This window comes from Psammomys obesus, unplaced genomic scaffold, assembly GCF_907164565.1.
Source record: "Psammomys obesus unplaced genomic scaffold, mPsaObe1.curated_primary_1811, whole genome shotgun sequence".
Classification (NCBI taxonomy): Eukaryota; Metazoa; Chordata; class Mammalia; order Rodentia; family Muridae; genus Psammomys; species Psammomys obesus.
Genome location: NW_026593286.1, coordinates 29,472,475 through 29,489,943, shown reverse-complemented (window position 1 = coordinate 29,489,943; position 17,469 = coordinate 29,472,475). Strand labels below are relative to the sequence as shown.

The 17,469-nt window shown below is 42.8% G+C and overlaps 2 pseudogenes; one reads left to right on the top strand and one right to left on the bottom strand.

The window, feature by feature from the left end:
* Nucleotides 1-11,961: 11,961 nt before the first annotated feature.
* On the bottom strand, nt 11,962-13,490 carry LOC129683813 (WD repeat-containing protein 74-like; annotated as a pseudogene).
* Nucleotides 13,491-13,562: 72 nt separating this feature from the next.
* Nucleotides 13,563-14,141, top strand: LOC129683812 (L-lactate dehydrogenase A chain-like; annotated as a pseudogene).
* The last annotated feature ends 3,328 nt before the right edge of the window (nt 14,142-17,469 follow it).

Genomic DNA, 17,469 nt, shown 5'->3' with positions numbered 1-17,469 from the left:
TGGAATAGTTATGTTGTAATCAACCAAACATAAAGCACACCCCTACTGCTTTGTGTATAAAGAGGTCTTTAAACTTTCTTCTTTTAATATGAGGAGGAGTAAAGGGTAGGAATCTTTTCTTTCTAGCCTGAAGATATTGTGCTCTGGTAGTATTTTTTTTTTTTAATTAGCTTCTGTTCTGTGCCTGTAATTAAACCAGTGAAGGCCAATATCAGCCCTACTTTGATAAAAGACCCAGCACCTGTGATTGCAGCCAGCCTCTCGACACGTAGCGTTTTTAAACCCAAACTGTAAAACTATATTTGAAAACGACAGTGCTGGAGAATTTATAGAAGGGGCAATAACAAATAATACTCTTTTTATAAATGGAAAGATTTGATCTTTGGTAATCGATAATTTTGTTGTCTAACTGGAAAAGGAGGTTTACTGAAGATGAATCACACCTGAGATTTTTCATACCTACCCTGCACAGAGCCAGAGCATGGGAGTCATAGGTGTTTCACTATCAGTATGAACCAACAGATGGTTTAAAAATACTGGTGTAGGGTAAAGCTTTCACAGTTTCAGGTAAGTAAGAAGACGACTATGCCATTTGCTGCTATGATCATAAGAGTCTTAGAATTAAAGGTGTGCATGTAATTTTTAATTGCGAGCTCAGCTATTTGGGGTTGAGCATGCCAATTTAAAGAGACCCAGTGTACCTTCTGTCTGCATGCAGTGATAGAATTACTAGCACACCCCCTTTTTCAAGCTGGTGCTTTAATCCTGTCCTGACGACAGGCACGCTTTCCCTTCGCAATGGATCTGGAGACATTTTACCATTTGAAAGAGTATATGATAAATATTTGGGTTCCCCTCCTCCCTCTCATGTGTGTGTTTGTGTGTGCATTTGTCTGTCTGTCCGTGTGTCCCTCCCCCACTCTATCTCTGTCTCTCCTTCTCTCTCTCTCCAGATTTTCAAATATTGGTTTTTCTTGGCATAAATACAACCTGTGGTTGATTTGCCAGGCTTCAGTAGCACTTTATCAGCAGGCCAATGTCTTACCTCTTTGAGATTTCAGGCTGGGTTTACCCCTGTGCTCTGTGCTATGACTGCTATAGGACAGATATATCCTGATTGAGCCCTCAGTCCTTTAGGTTTTCAATCATTTAGTCACCTCACTGAGCTACTGATCTGCATGGCTATTTTAATGGCCGTAGGATGGTCAAATGGGGTGTCTGATTCCTCACCTCGGCCTTCTGTACTGCCACATGGGCTATAGCAGACTTGAATACTCACCTGAAAATGTTAAATTCAGCTACATGAGATGGACCGGAAACCACAGTACTCACTTCCATGTAGCCACCATTAATTCAGGTCAAACACAGTGGTATCGATTCTCTCTCGACTTAGGTGAGCGAATTTGTGCAACTTACAAAGCTGTTTGAAGCTGAAGTCTCTCTGCACCAATATGTTCGTGCAAATATCAAAAGCTTGTTACCGTATCAGGGCCTTTCCATACACTTCTTTCTTTGTCTACAATGTTACTCCCTAGATATCTGTTTGGCTTGCTCTGACTTCCTTGACATCTTTGCTCAAATGTCACCTTCAACTGTGGTTAATTACCGCTAGAACCTGTCTTCGTGCCTTGTTTCTTTTTCTCTATAACATGTTACCGTCTGTATGCTAGATGTTTTCCTTATTTATTGGTTTATTTGTTTGTCTGTTTTTCTAATCTAGACTAGATCTCCATAGGGAAAGAACTCCATTTGCCTTAATTTTTTTTCTGTATCCCCAGTGCTTAGAATAATGCTTAGCATGCAATAAATATTTATTGACTGAATAGATGGATTTCACTTGGGCTTATGAATTAATGGTGAGTCTAAATCATCTAATCACACTCTGTAAAGAAAAGGATCGTTTCTGCTTTCCGCTTCTTACTAGAGACACAGAGGTAAAGCATACACAGAGAAATCTGGTAGAAGGACATCTAATTTATATAAGTTCATTTACAGTCTGGAACTTTTTGTGCAGGCTGAAAGATAAAGATAGCTAGAATCATTCTTAAAATGTTATTCTTAAAAAAATAAAAACAATTGGGAGTAAGTTGATTTTCCATTTAGAGTTTTCAAATTCTTAATAGACTGTTGACATGTTTTATTTCGTTTTTACTTTGGATACACTTTATTTATTTGTTAATGGGGCTGGAGAAATGGCGCAATGGATAAGAGCATGGGCTGTTCCTCCCAAGAACCTGAGTTTGTTTCCCAGCACCTATATCTGATACTCTCTTCTGGTCTCCGTGGACACCAGGAACTCACATGGTACAACAGACATACATTTAGGTGAAACATCCAGACACATAAAATAGATAGATAGATCAAAAAAATAACCTATTTGTTGACAACTTTATGTCTGTGTACGCTGTATCTTCATAATATCCATACCCAACTCCCTGCCACCATGTCCCCAGGATAATTCTCAGTACATCTCCCTCTCATTTTCATGTCCTTTCCTTTTTCTTCCTTTTCTTTTTGCTAACCCACTGAGTCTAATTAGTGGCACTTGCTGGAGTGCGTGTCAGTATTGTTGGCTTGACCTTGTACAGGTAATTATAGCCCCTGTACATTCATGACAGCAATGCCTGCGCCACGTCTAGAAGACAGCATTTCACGCACTTCTCCACCCTCTCTGACTCTTACATTCTTTCAATTCCCTCTTCCATGGCATTCCCCGAACTTTGGGGGAAAGGCTGACGTAAGTTTCCTCCATTTGGAATTGTGCCCTCAACAGTCACTTATTCTCACCAATTTGACCAGTAGCCAATCTCAGCCTTGCTGCCCAGTGCAGAAAGGAGGTTTGTTTGGCCAAGGCTGAGAGTAACACTAATCTATACTATAAATAGAAATATTTGAAAGGCAGTCTGACGTGTCCTTTCGGAAAAACAATAGTAGTAATAGTAGTAGGTTCCCTATTACGACCTTCGACCTATAATCCAGGAGACATAGACTTTTGACTGGGTTTACAGATTCAGGCATAAATTTCCTCCTATGGAGTGGGGCCAGAATCCAATCAGGAAGTGGCTAGTTGCTCCCATCACTTTCATGTCACTGTTACGTCAGTGGGTGCATCTTGTCTGGAAGGTTGGTATTGTAGCCTTCAGGGTCCAGTTTCAGGAGAGAATGCTTATAGCCCCACCCTACCCCTCAGTGGCCTGGAAAGCACCTCACAGCTCCAGGCAAGTTAACCAGCAGGAAGGTTCTTAGGTCAGTTCCAGCTTGATTTCTCTGTTCTGTGATCAAAGTATGTTGTATCTTCAGCAACGTACTTCACCATGGAGTTACAGTGGGCAACCAAGAGCTATGACAATAGCTTTTGTTGCTTTGTGGGCCCCTGCAGTCTCCCTTACTAATAATTATAGAGACATGTTCTATGCTAGGCACTGAGATTTTTCTTTTCATTTGAAACCCATATTTTATGGGGGGGGCATTTTGTCAATGCTTTAAGCCTATCTTTAGCTTATCATTTCTGAAAATATGACTTTTGTAGTTAAAAAGTCACCCCACAATCAGAATTGCTAGTCTTTTCTATGGTGTTATTTTTTATCCCAATGGAGTCTGTGAATGCTTTGTTGGCTCTGATCCAAAAGGACTTCAAACAATGGTGAGGACAGGAAAATGCCACTATCTTCCCCCATCATGCTTCATGGCATAACTGGGGGCTCGGAAAGCTTGCAACAACCTCAACATAAGAGAAGAAGCAACAAATAAAACCTGTGGCATGTGGAGAGAGCTGAGTTTACACCAGGCTAATATTAAACACACACATCACCAGGGAGAGGGGAACAGGGGGAGGAAGAGAATCATGTATGTGGATAGGCCCTCAAACCATAGACACAAGAGCTTGTTGGATATTTGATAATCCCTGTAGCAGTTTCTGTTTGGCTTCAAGCTTTACTTTAAAGATGACCTGGGGTGAATTCATCTCTAAACCAACTCTTCTGTTGAAATGAGACTTATTAAATTTAGGAAATGTAACGAAAGCTTGAGAAAGATGCGCTCACATGCTAGCTACTGTTCCAGAAAGACTGTAATCAGCTGGTCTCATGGATGTTCCAACAGGGAAATCAGATCAACTGAAAGGGTACCAGATTGATATATGTGAAAACCACTACACAGATCTCAGTGAGGATGTCTTTACTGTGCTAATGAAAATTGTATAACCCATTCCTGTTAAAAAGTTGAAGTACCTTCACACTCATCCTCAAGGTGAAACACAATGTAGGTCTCATGACATCACCAGACAGCCCCTCCCCCTGACCCACACACATGTGCGAACTTATAATCAGCAACAACCTCAAGTACGCTTTTTTTTCTTAGTTTGGGAATTAAGCTCAGGGCTCACGTGGGCCATCGCATGAGCAGCTGAGCTGCACCCCCCGGCCTACATAAATTTCCTTTTTCAGTGGTGAGAGTACTGTGTGTACACATCTTTGTATGTGTGCGTGTACACGCCGATATTGGATAGCCTCTTCTATCATTCTGCACTTTACTTTTTGAGACAGACTCTCTCACTGAACCTGGAACTCGTACTAGTGAGCTCCAGTAAGGTCCTGCCTCCACTTTCCCAGCCCTCGGATGGCAGGCAAGCGCCACAGTGCCTGACTCCTTTTGTGAGTGCTTGAGATCCAAACTCAGTCCTCGTGCTTGGTCACTGGCTGAGCTGCCCCTCTGGACCCACATTCCCATTTGAGCAGTATCTGTCCTCTTCTCCTGTTGTGTCTGGAAGAGGGATGATGGGTAGTTGAGACAAATCAAAGAAGCTTCTGGGTGCATTGCCACAGAGGTCTGGCCGCCACAGTAAAAGATGGTGTGGGACCCATCTCAGGACCTTGCTGGCAGTGTGTGCCATGTGTTCTCCTCACTGGAGGCTCCACTGATGTGCTGGCGGCGGTACCCAGGAGCAGGGTTCTTCAGGAACACATCCAAAGAACTGGACTTCTTCACTCTTCCTCATCTGGTATTCCTGAAAGGAAGGCCTCTCTCTCTCTCTCTCTCTCTCTCTTTCTCTCTCTCTCTCTCTGTGTGTGTGTTAGAATCATAGGTTTCTGGTTCTTAGAACCGTACACTACTGTCCAGAGCAGGAGATGAAACACTAGCTGAAGTGCCTTTTGCTCATTTCAGGGTTGACTTTGGGCCTAATGCTTGAAATCACCTGTGTTCAAAGTCTGGGGATGCAAGAATATGTCAGTTTTTCTGAGCTGACCTCATTCTTGGGGGCAAAATCAAGGATCAGAATATTGCTTCCCAAATGCCAGGCCCCTATTTCATTTGTCCACTTAAATTCTGTGAAGGGATTGGAAGGGCTACAAACTTAAGGGGATTAAAAACTTACAGAAAGGGTAGCTTGGATTTCACTTATACTTCATTCAACAAAGGTATCTCAATGACAGATAATGCCTTTTGACTCCAAAGGGCAACTGTGAGCTGGGTGGAAATGTCAGTTGAGACAGAAGAGCAGCAAACAGCTTTGTTTTCCTACAGTTGTGGTTTTACATGGTGATGGTGATACACGAAGATGAAAATGTGCAGCATGAACTCCAGTCATTATCTAAGTGAGCATCTCTGCCAACGCTGAAGGATATGTGTGGGTGTCACCTGCGAGCAGGGGAGGGGGGGAGGTGGGAGGAAGGGAAGGAGGAAGAGATAGACACAGAGAGAGACAAAGAGCAACATGAACAAGCGAGGTTTATTTTATGAGCTTCGTATTTGATTTCCTTTCCCTTGCCAATTTCCACATCTGAGTTTAGTGTCTGGACTAAATTTATGTACATTCGGTTACTGAGGAAGATGGAAGAAGAGGTGGGTTTGAATTAGCATCAGCAAAGTTAACCAGAATCATATGAACAGTTTTTTTTTTTCAACCTCTTGTGCATACACTGAGCTTTTGCTATGTCAGCTTCCAAAGTGGGGATTTTTGCTAACTTCTGGGAACCAGAGATGTATGTTGCACAAAGCAAGACTAACTGGGGGTTGTCATGGGGAAGTTCTTTCATTCCCAACAGTGTGCAGATACTGTTTCATTTGCTTTGTGCTTCTCTCTTTTGTCTTCCTCTTCAGTCATCCAAAAACTTCTCATCTCTGATAAGTGGGCTGGGTACAGGAATCATGATGGAAACCAACAGTGTTGTTCTTTTCTATGTATGTACCAAACAAAGCATGTGTTTATAACTCTTCACCTTCCACCTCCTATTCATTGTACTCTGCCCCTCAGGGCAGCAACTTAGTCCTGACTTAGACCTTGTATATCTACTCATTAGCCTTTGGTTTCCTGGTTTGCCTGAAATTTGTTTCTCTGAGATGCTCTTGCTTACTATCTCTAACATCTTTATGTTCTTAGACCAGTAATTAGATTTTTTTTTTTTTTTTTTTTTTTGTAAAGGGACAGGTAGTATATCAAGGTTGGTGGCTGTATAGTTTCTTGTAGCTACTACAGGCACTGATAAGTGAGATTAGCTACATTCCAGAAGGCCTTTATTTGTGGATACTGGTGTTTGATTTTCCTATAATTTTCTTGTCAGATATTATGATTTCTTTGGTTGCTGCACTCTCACCCCAGCCATATGCACATGTAAAATCTGTTCTTAAGCTCATGGGCTGTACAACATCAGACAGTGGAGAGACTGGCCTTTAGGCTGCGCTTTGCTGATCTCTAAGATAGAACCAAGCCGCCATTTTTAAGCTTCAAGCTTGTCTTTGAATGCCAGCCACCATCTAGAAAGGGATCAGTCTAGATGCATGTAAAGACCTTTTGGTAGTGGTGAGTGCCCACGTAACTGTTTAGAAAAGAGGGTATGGACCAGTGGAGAATGAAGGAGAACTTTCTAAGAAAAAGCCATCCTGGGGAGAAGAAATACGAAGCTGAAAGTAAAGAGAACAAGAATTTCTTTTCAGATGACAGAGTTTTCTGGAAATCAGTGCTAAAAGCCTAACACTTTTGGGAATTATTGCTACCTTTTCTTTGATCTTTTCCCTTTTGTCTAACCATCAAATCCTTGTAATCGCCAAGGAAACAAAATAGTTTTTTTTTTTTTTTATTCGTAATAGGCAGGAGGCAGAATATGGCCTGTGTCTAAGGTAATGAAAAAGATTGATTGCCCTGGAAGCCCCTCCACATGTAACACTCCGCTCCGGTGTGGAATGGGTGGAGCGGAGAACAGAGCAGCTGTCTCTGGCAGGGCTGGCCTCCTACCACTTTCCATGGCTTTTTCAGTCTGAAATTAGCTACTATTTATAGGTGATCGGGAGAAGTGCCCATCCCATCCCTGGAGGTCCAAACTAAGGCTTATTAGCACTTCACAGGTAAACGGTGAAATCGGTTTCACACAGATCAAAAAGGCACCGACCCAACCTTTGCCGTCCCTTATCACCACCCCACCCTGTCTGTCTGCAGCTGCTGGCTACACCCAAGGTACAAATAGTTCTTTCTGGAAAGAGCATAGCCTATGGGGCAGTCTGAGCCACACACCCTTTCATACCATCTGGGCATTTTAAAAATAGGGTCAAATGTAAGATTCAGCTTTGTTTGTGCAGCCAAGAATAGGAAATGGCCACCAAAAGGTCAGATTCCTAAAATTTATTATGCCAATAGTCTCGAATATCAGGAGTAGACAGGCCTCTTTCAGATTGGTATATCCTGGCTTTGTACACGCATTCAAGTTAGAGCCTGGGTGATTAGCCTCAGGACTTCCAAAACATTTCTTATAGAGAGAATAAGCTGGGCTCCCTTCACAAGGGCCTCTAGAGAAGGGATAGGAAAGACCCAAATATATTCAGCCTCCTCTTAAGCTATGTGAAAGGAGAGAATCCTTTTCTTCAGTGCTTCACGTGAGGCCTAGTGAGCTCTTACTGTCATTTGGTTACTGAGCTTTATGGAATGAGGCATACTCTCAGCCTCTAGTGAAAATGACCCAGGATGAAAACCCCCAAAAACAAAACAGAAAAGGAGTGTCCTGACTACTAGAAACACTTCTGTCCTGGTTTTTTAATCTTTCCTGCTCCTCTGACCTCTTTCAGAGTGTTGTTTTTTTTTGTCATCCTATGGCGAGGCTAGTAATGCAAGAATAAACTTCCTAGTTTAGATCTCGGGAACTTGTGAGTTATTGTGTCCTGCAGAATACCAAGTTTGGGGTAAATTTTTGGGTTGGCCTTGACCCTTCTTGTGGGACAATGGCAGATCTTTTCTATTTTTTTTTTTTTTTTACTTACTAGTGTATGAAAGGATTAGACAAAGCAACTTCTGTGAATATGCCTAATGCTTTTCATATCCCAAATTACAACTGTTGTATTTTGACTCATATATAATGTACATATATTTTTGAGATTTTTGTCAGGTGGGATTATTTGAATAAGACTACAATTTCTTATACACATTACATTCGCTGATTTAAAAATTATGAATCACTTTTTATTAAAGAAATAGTGAATTATTTGTGGATTTAGGCTAGAAATATTTATGACATTTGTAGGTTCCCTGATGTGGACTTAATTTGAAAATCACCTTCGCATAGTAGCATAAAAAACCATTTCATGGTTTTTTAAAAGTTCAAAATTTCCCTAATAAAAAGATACTTGATAGTATAAATCCAGTGATTTCTGACTTCTCCACAGTATATTATGTCTTGAACATAATATAAGGGTGCTCAAAACCTCTTAACAAACAGGTGGATAGATGAATGGGCTACCTTTCATTTGAAAAACACACAAAAGTTGCTTTGTCTTTTGATAAATTAGATGAACTGGGCATTATGAAAAGGCTTGGGAAATTTGAAAACAACTGATAAAGTGTATAGTTTCTTAAAATGTAAAAGTGCATTTTCTTACTATGAATCTTAGGACATTGCTCAGGCACTCAAAAGACAAAAACTGTGTCCTCTAACTTGCAACTAACAGAACTCTGATTGTATTATTTTTCCCTCTGTATATTTTCCAGGAATTCCAAAGAGTGACAGTGGTAGGTCTAAGCTAGAGCAATGGTAAATCTCTCTACCGCGATTGGTTGACACAAGCATAGATAGACACATGACACAATTCTATCTTATTGGGCAGAAAGTGTGCTCCAAGGACCTCTGGGAAAGTTTCTCCTGGCTCTTAAAAGAGATATATGGAAATAAAGAATGTCTTTCTTACCTTAGATTTTTGTGTCTTTAAGGGCATCTGGACTATGAGAGAAATTAACCTATTAAGAGATGGTTGAGGCCAGCAGAGGAGGGCAGGAAGGCAGCCAAACCCTGAAGATACTGAGCTGATCACTGAGCCAAACCTGAAGTTAACTCTTTCACTTCTTGACATGGCTGACCACAAATAGCTTTATTAATGAAGACATTAGATTTGGATTTTCTCATTACGTGAAGAAGCTTAAATTCTCCTAATTAACCTCTTCATGTTGACTGAATATACATATATATATTTTTTCATAGATTGCACATTTTTGGAGAAATGAAGAACTCAATAGTACCTTACCCTTTTGACATGCTGCGATATTAGTCTTTGACAACTTGAAGAACTAGATGTTATCAGTATATTTGTGACAATGTTCTTATCTCAGCATAGATGAGATTTGGGTTACTGGCTTCTTTGAAACATTGTCTGCCGAGGTTACTATAAGTTGGAGAAGAGCAGAAAATTCAAGCAATCTTTCAGACCTTTTCCTCTAAGACCTACCCATTACCACTACTTTACTAAACCAGCACAATCCCTAATTGTCTTCTAATATATTTAGAATATATGCCTCTCATCAAGGAAACTTCTCTTTGCAACAGAAAACCACAACCAATCAAAAGGCAGAGTTGTAGACCCTGGTACCAACTGATCTACAATATGATTCCTCCACCTAAGGCTCTGGGACCATTGTGGAAGAGAGTCTGGAAAGACTTAGCCAGAGGACCAGAGAGTTTTTTGTGAGGTTGTGTCTCCTAAGAATGTCAAAAGCTACACCCAACATGACTGCCTAAATATGAGCTGAACAGGGACAATGCCAACATGCTAATATGCTAACATGGATGGGGACAGTGGGAGGAAATCTTGAGGCTTCAGCCCTACACAGAACGACAGGCAGCTAAAGAATGCTGAGAGCAGAAGAAACAGGCTTCCTCAGGGAAGAACATACCGACTGGTTATCCAATAACAAATGGTCAACCCTGAAAACGTGTACATACAAGTAACAGGATGCAGACAGAACAGGTTGGATTTATGTATTTAGAAATAATCACCACACACACACACACACACACACACACACACACACACACACACACCAATAATGAATAAAGAAAGAGGCCATGAATTTGAAAGGAGAAAAGGAAGGGGGAATGCTGTAAACATATAATATAGTAAAAAACAAAACAAAACAAAAACCCAAAAACTAACTAACTAAATAAAAATACTATCTCCTCTTTCTCTTTTTCATATAAGTTGATGATAAAAATGTTCTAAAGGAGCCTGAAGAAGTAGAGCTTTGTTCTGATATAAACAGGATATTTGAAAAATAGGACTCTTAACCCGCTTCTTAGAATCCCCTCAAGAAATAAAACACAGCATTGGGCTAAGATTCTTCTAGGCCAGTGGTCTCTTTCTCCTACTGCACCCCATAATTCAGACTATTCTTAATACGTTGCATCTTCAAATTCAAAATATACTTACATTTAAAAACATGTCAGTGCCTTATTTCCTTATGAGTAGTAGCCACGTCTTGTTTCAGTTTAAAATTTCTTATTTATTGCTAGTGTTTGAGTGGCACATGTGTGTCACGGTACATGTGTAGATGTCAGAGGACAGCTTTGTGGGGCTGATTCTCTTTTTCCACCTTTATGTGGGTTTCAGGTTTTGAACTCAGGTCATCAGGTTTCATGGCAAACAGTTTCAACCCACTGAACCATCTCTTTGGCGTGTTGCTGCTTCTCTTCTAACGAAATCTTATCAGAAGACTGAAGTAGGTATATTGAGGCCGATCCTCATCCTTCCAGCCTCTTCGCTTTTGTTAGTGACTCCTTTGGGGATACTGATCTTTCCTGGGAGTATGGGGACGATGTTTTAACTTTCTAGAACTGGAGTTTCCTGCTAATATCCTGTGAGCTATTAGGTAGAGTGATGAGCACTGAGAAAGAAAGGGTCTCACAGAATCTTGACCTCAAAAATTTACCGTCTGGCTGGAGAAATAACTGGTCTTAAAGGTGGATTAAGTTCCACTGAAGGGAGTGGTTCTCCACCTGCGGGTTGCAACCCCTTTGGAGGTCGAACCACCCTTTCATAGGGGATATCAGATATCAGGTAGCCTGCATATCAGGCATTTACATTACAATTCATAACAGGAGCAAAATTACAGTTATGAAGTAGCAATGAAATAAATGTACGGTTTGGGGTCGTCGCGACATGAGGAATTGTATGAAAGGGTCACAGCATTGGAGAAGTTGAGAACCACCGATTTAAGGGACACTCAGTTAAAGCACAGAGGTAAAAGAATATTATGGGTTGGCGTTCCAAGTCTGGCGCTGCAGTGGAGTGAATGTTTTTACCTGTACATCTTTTCAAACCTGCAAGAAGGAGAGTGTCTTAGAGGACGAAGTGCTTTCGTTTCTCATCTCTAGAGTTATCACCATTTTGCCTCCCTCCTGTAGAGGTTCTACTGCCATCCCAAACACATCGGTCATGCTCCCGTCCTACTTATCCTGTTGACACAGCTCCCAGACCTTTCGATCTTTTCAACCTCATAATCAAGATGTTTTGCAATTCACAGTTTAATAATTAAGTATGAATCTTTTATCTGATTAAGCCGTTTGCTTTTCTTTTTATGAGAACTGTCCATACTTATTTATGGCTCCCTTTTCAGCCTAATTGTGGGCTTTTTGTTTTGTTTTGGTTTTTGTTTGTTCGTTTGTTTTCAGCGTGTGTTGGGCTGTTTATTAACAGAGCGAGAGTGGAGCTTCAAAGACTGGTGGATTCAGGCAGCTTCTTTTTCTTCCTACTGGTTTGGAAAACTCCTTGTGTCTGGTCCAAATCGGGAAGCTTCCGCTTGGCAGCTGCCTCCAAAGATGCCCAAAGTTCATCTGTCTCTGTGTCTTCTGAGGGCACCACGTTGGCTTCTTGAGGTTCTTGGGGCCTCATCCTTCCAGTTATCCCAGCCTGACAGGTGAAGGCAGTTCAGTTGAGACTTGAGATAACCTTATCCTCTAGCCCACATGGATTGCGAATCCTGTGTATCCTTAAAACTCCATCCAAGCCACAAGAGGCTAATAGGGGCTTGGAAGGGCAGCACTGCCTGCAGCCCCTTCAGCAGCCCAGTAGACGCCCTTGCCGAAAATCAACTTCTGCCAGCTGCCCATGAGTGTTCCCTGCGATGACAGAATTGCCCTCAAGAGTAAGGGTCATGGTGGTCAGTGGGTTCTCTCCATAGGTAGCCTCTAGGACTGGCCTGCGCTGGGGGCAGACTGGATCGTATACACAGACCTGGTGATACCCTGTGCATGTGACAAGTTTCTGTAACCCAGGGAGGAACTGTACATCCTGGTCCCCAACAGGAACCCCTAGATCGGTCCAACCATTCCGCACCTTCTTGGCTCTGAACACAGGCTCTTCAGACCCCTGTAGCTCTCATACTTTCAAAGCATTCTCTTTCCCACATGTGGCAGCCAGATGGGTGTGTGCAGGGTCTTGGCACATTCTTCACACTCCAGGACCCACCTTTAGTTCCAAGAGTGGGTCAGAGGATGCTTCCTTGTCATTGTCACAACAGACTCTGAGGATCCCAGAATCCACACATGTGATAAGGGTACCACTGGCCTGGGTGAGACCTCGGACCATGCCCTCCTTGTTTGGGCAGTATCTCTGGCTCTGGAATGTACCCTCCTTGGCATCAAAATGCCTCATGGTCTTGTCCACACAGCCCACCAAGATCTGTCAGCAGAGAAAGGAAAGATGGGATAATTGTGTGTGTGTGTTTACATGTATGACATCCTTAAGAAAATTATTCCTTTGCACGTAAAGTACCTGTTATATCTTTGTGCAAAATGACCAGCTTAGAGTTCTTAGTCACACTTCAGTCTTTGCTGGTCATTATCACAACTGGGGACCAGCAGCATGCTATGGTTGTGTCGCTTGGTGTACTTGTGGGACTTCTAATAGTGGGAGTGGTAACATCTCTGACTCTTTTGCCTGCCCATGGGACCCTTTTCCTCATCCTGGGCTGCCTCCTCTAGTGGGTTTGTGCCTAGAACCATTGCACCTTATTATGCTCTGTTCAGGTGATATCAATGGGAGGCCTGCTCTTTTCTGAAAGGCAAATGGAGGAGCAGTGAGCAGTGGATCTGGAGGAGAGGGAAGGTGTGTGGGAGGAGGTGGGAGGAAGAGAGGGAAGCCGTGCTGCAGTTGGGATGTGTTGTATGGGGGAAGAATAAAGAAAAAAAAAAAGATAATGATGGCACAAGCCATGTGGCACCAACCCCTCCAGTCCCCATCGTGGACTCAGAAACAAAAAGGACACAAGCACACAGAGGGCATGTCTGGCAAACAACTGCCGGCCTAAGATAATGACCGTGCACATAAGGAAGGGCTTGGTAGATGAACCTGATATCTTGGAAGGCAAACTGAAGGGAGAGATGACAGAGCTCTAAAATGGCAGCCTTTCCCTTAGAACACCAAAAGTCACCCCTGGCACAGACGGTAGTGTGACTGAGAACTGCAAGCCAGTAATTTTCACAACTGGGCACCGGCAGCAGGAAGGAGGGAGCTGGCTCTATTTGGTCCAGCAGAATGTGAACTTCTTTAGGACCTGAACTGCAAGTTTCTTGTTTCAAACTCACTTGGCTTTGAAAAACAAATGGCTTTTTCCAAAACCGAGTTATCAGAAGTGGCTGCAGTCTGGATTCAGCTCAGTACCATCACCTGATGGCAGAAAGGCTGGGAGTTCACCTGCTAAGCTGTCATGAATGGGTCCTTAGCGAGCATGGAGACTTTAGTGTGCTTGTGTAGAGTGAAACCAATGTTACTGATGTCTCCCAGAACAATTTAACCCAGAACTTGTCATTGGCACATATAAGGAGCAGTGGACAGAGATTCACAGACAGGTGGTTGACAGTGCCTTTGAGGTGGTCAAATTGAAAGGGTAGATGTACAGATTTTAGTATGTTTATCCTATATTATATGTCTATTCAATTATAAGTGAGTATATACCATGTGTGTCTTTCTGCTTCTGGGATACCCCACTCAGGATGATCTTTTCTACTTCCCACCATTTGCCTGCTAAAATCTGTACACCTAAAGAAGCTAAACAAAAAGGAGGACCCTGGGTAAGATGATTAATCCTCACTCATAAAGGCAAAAGGGACAGACATTGGAAGAGGGAGAAAACAGGGAACAAGACAGAAGCCTACCACAGAGGGCCTCTGAAAGACTCTACCCAGCAGGGTACCAAAGCAGATGTGCACGGAATCTTATGAAAGAAGGGGGAGACAGAAAAACCTGGAGGGGTCAGGAACTCTACAAGGAGAGCAACAGAACCAAAAAATCTGGGCACAGGGGTCTTTTCTGAGACTGATACTCCAAACAAGGACCATGCATGGATATAACCCCTGCGCAGATGTAGCCCATGGCAGCTCAGTATCCAAGTGGGTTTCTTAGTAAGGGTAACAGGGATTGTCTCTGACATGAACTCAGTGGCTGGCTCTTTGGTCACTTCCCCCTGAGGGGGAAGCAGCCTTACCAGGCTACAGAGGAAGACAATGCAGCCAGTCCTTATGAGACCTGATAGGCTAGGGTCAAATGGAAGGGGTGGAGGATCTCCCCATCAGTGGACTTGGGGAGGGGCATGGGAGAAGATGAGGGAGGGAGGACAGGATTGGAAGGGGGCGGGGGAGGGGGCTATAGCTGGGATACAAAGTGAATAAACCATAATCAATAAAAAAATAATTAATAAAAAAGGGTAGATGTGATGGTTCTTCTTGGCTGTCAACTTGACTGTATCTGGAATGAACTACAATCCAGAAATGGAGGGCGTGCCTGTGAGAGATTTTCTGCTTGTTTTGAAGTGGCTGAATCCACTTGTAGTCCGGCCCTTTAAGATAGGAAGACACGGGCTTTTGATCGGGATCTTGAGGCGGGCAGGCACACCTTTAATCTGGCCGCACCTTCTGCTGGAAGCCTGTATGAGGATAAGGAGGAAGGAAGCTCTTGTTCTTTGCTCGCTCCCGTCTGGATAGCACTTGCAGTCCTTCACTGGCATCAGGGTGTACTTCTTTGGGATTCCAGAATATGCTGAAAACCAGCTGAAATACCCAGCCTTGTGGGACTCAGCAGCTACTAGATTCTTGGACTTTCCATTCACCGTTGGCTATTGTTGGTTTAGTTGGACGGCAGCCTGTAAGTCATTCCAGTCATTGATTATGTATGTGAATGTAAATGATTGTATATGCGTGTATATGTTTATATATGGGTTCAGAGATTCATTCCATAAGTTTTATGACTCTAGAGAACCCCAACTAATGTGGCTGATTTGGTCAACGGCACTATGAAGAATCCGAGACGGATGTACCCTTCCCAGCATGATAAGGGGGTCTCTATGGAATAAAGGATGGCATCTTCCTCAGCAAGACTTTCATCCTGGAATAAAATGGAATCTTTGATGTTGCGGAGTGACTCTGGCACCTGAAGAGAAGGCCAGCTTGAAGAAGGGCGTCGCTTGGCTCTGGAGGTTCAGAAAGAACTGCACATCTAAAGTCTTCCAATGTCCCAGCACTTCACCATCCAGGCTGCAGCAGGGTTTCCATGGAGACCACACACCACCTCCTTTTCATCTGGGCTGTGATTAATGTAGTCGTGTTACAGCGGCCTGGGGAAAACCTCCATTCCCCACAGCTCTGCGCTGGTGCGACGTGGTTCCTTGTGTACTGGTAATCTGGTTACTGTGACAGTATCCTGTCCCTGAGACACACTGCCTGGTGTTTGCAGGCTGCAACCCTGTGCTGCAAACTGTCACCGTGCATTCCCAAGACAATGCGTTCCCAACTAGTCACACCCCAGTTCGAAGTATGAATCCATTATGCATGTCTTGTGCATAACTGTTCTAAAGGATAATATTTCGTGTATAGTGTACATTGCGGTATAATGTAAATAATAAAATTTGCATATGGATAATGCAACCATCTACCCAAGTGCCATGTCAACGAAACAACAGAGAGAGAGAGAACGAGAAAGCTAATAAAAATACATTTTAAAATCTGCGTTTAAAATTATTTATAGAAGCCAGGCGAAGTTGCTCATGCCTGTAACCCCAGCACTCTGGGAGGCAAAGGCAGGCCTCCCAGAATTTGAGATCATCCTGGTCTACAAAGTTAGTCCAGGATAGCCAAGTCTGCACAGAGAAACCCTATCTCAAATATATATATATATTAGAGTATAATCAATATTCAAACAGTACCCAAATCTATAAAATAAAAACTAAATATCTTCCTTTTTCATGTCCCCTTCTCCTCATTTTATTCTTTGCAAGTTACCATTTTAAAAATAGTTCCTATTTACCTCTTTTATTCTCAACATCTCTACATTCCTATTTCTTGATTTGTTAAACTTCACAGAATGGATTGATTCTATACTATGGAAGCACAGAGGAACCTGGTCAGATCTGCATTTAGGAAGGACTATTTGCTAGCATGGGAAAGAGGGTTTGGCAGGCGCTGCAGAAATGAGGCAAGGATATGGGTTGGAGGACTGGGTGAGTGGGAAGGTTCGTAGTTGAGGAAAAGGCTCACTCAAAGGTAGAGGGAAGAGGACCACTCCTGAGTTCTGACTGCCGTGTCGGTAGGTGATGCTTCACACTGTGAGGTAGGGATGCGCAAGGAGAAAGCTGGTGTTAGACAGAGGAAAGGTGGTGAATTTCACTTGGCGATTGATATGATTATGAGAATACAGTGATAGGTGCCTTACGGGATAGTGGGACACAGGGTTGGGATGTACCGCATGAGCGGAGACAGCGAGGCATAGATCTGTGAGTCAGTCATCAATGTATAGTTTACTAATTTATCCTCCCCTCCTCCCTCCTTCCGTTCCTCTGTTCGTTGAACGCCCACTGATTGCCTTGGATGAGCTTCATGCTGGGTAGAAAATGCTAAGAGAGTGGCAAATTCCTTCACCTCATGGGGCTTTTAAGCTGATGAAGATGATCAGCATGCGCACAAAAACTCACGAACACATATGTAATTATAGACTGTGGTAGGTGGTCTCAAAAATTAGGTTTATGTGAGAGAGTAACAGTATGAACCAAATTTAGAGCCAGGAGGTGGGTGGGAAACATATGGATAGCACAGCTTCTCTATGCCCAGGCCTGCTGGACGCAGAGCAGCTACAGAGGTTGTGAGCAGAGGGTATCAGCGCGGGCAGGTGATGGGCAGGCTCAGTACTAGCCTGTGATACTTAGGATAAGAAACAATCAACGGAGACCAA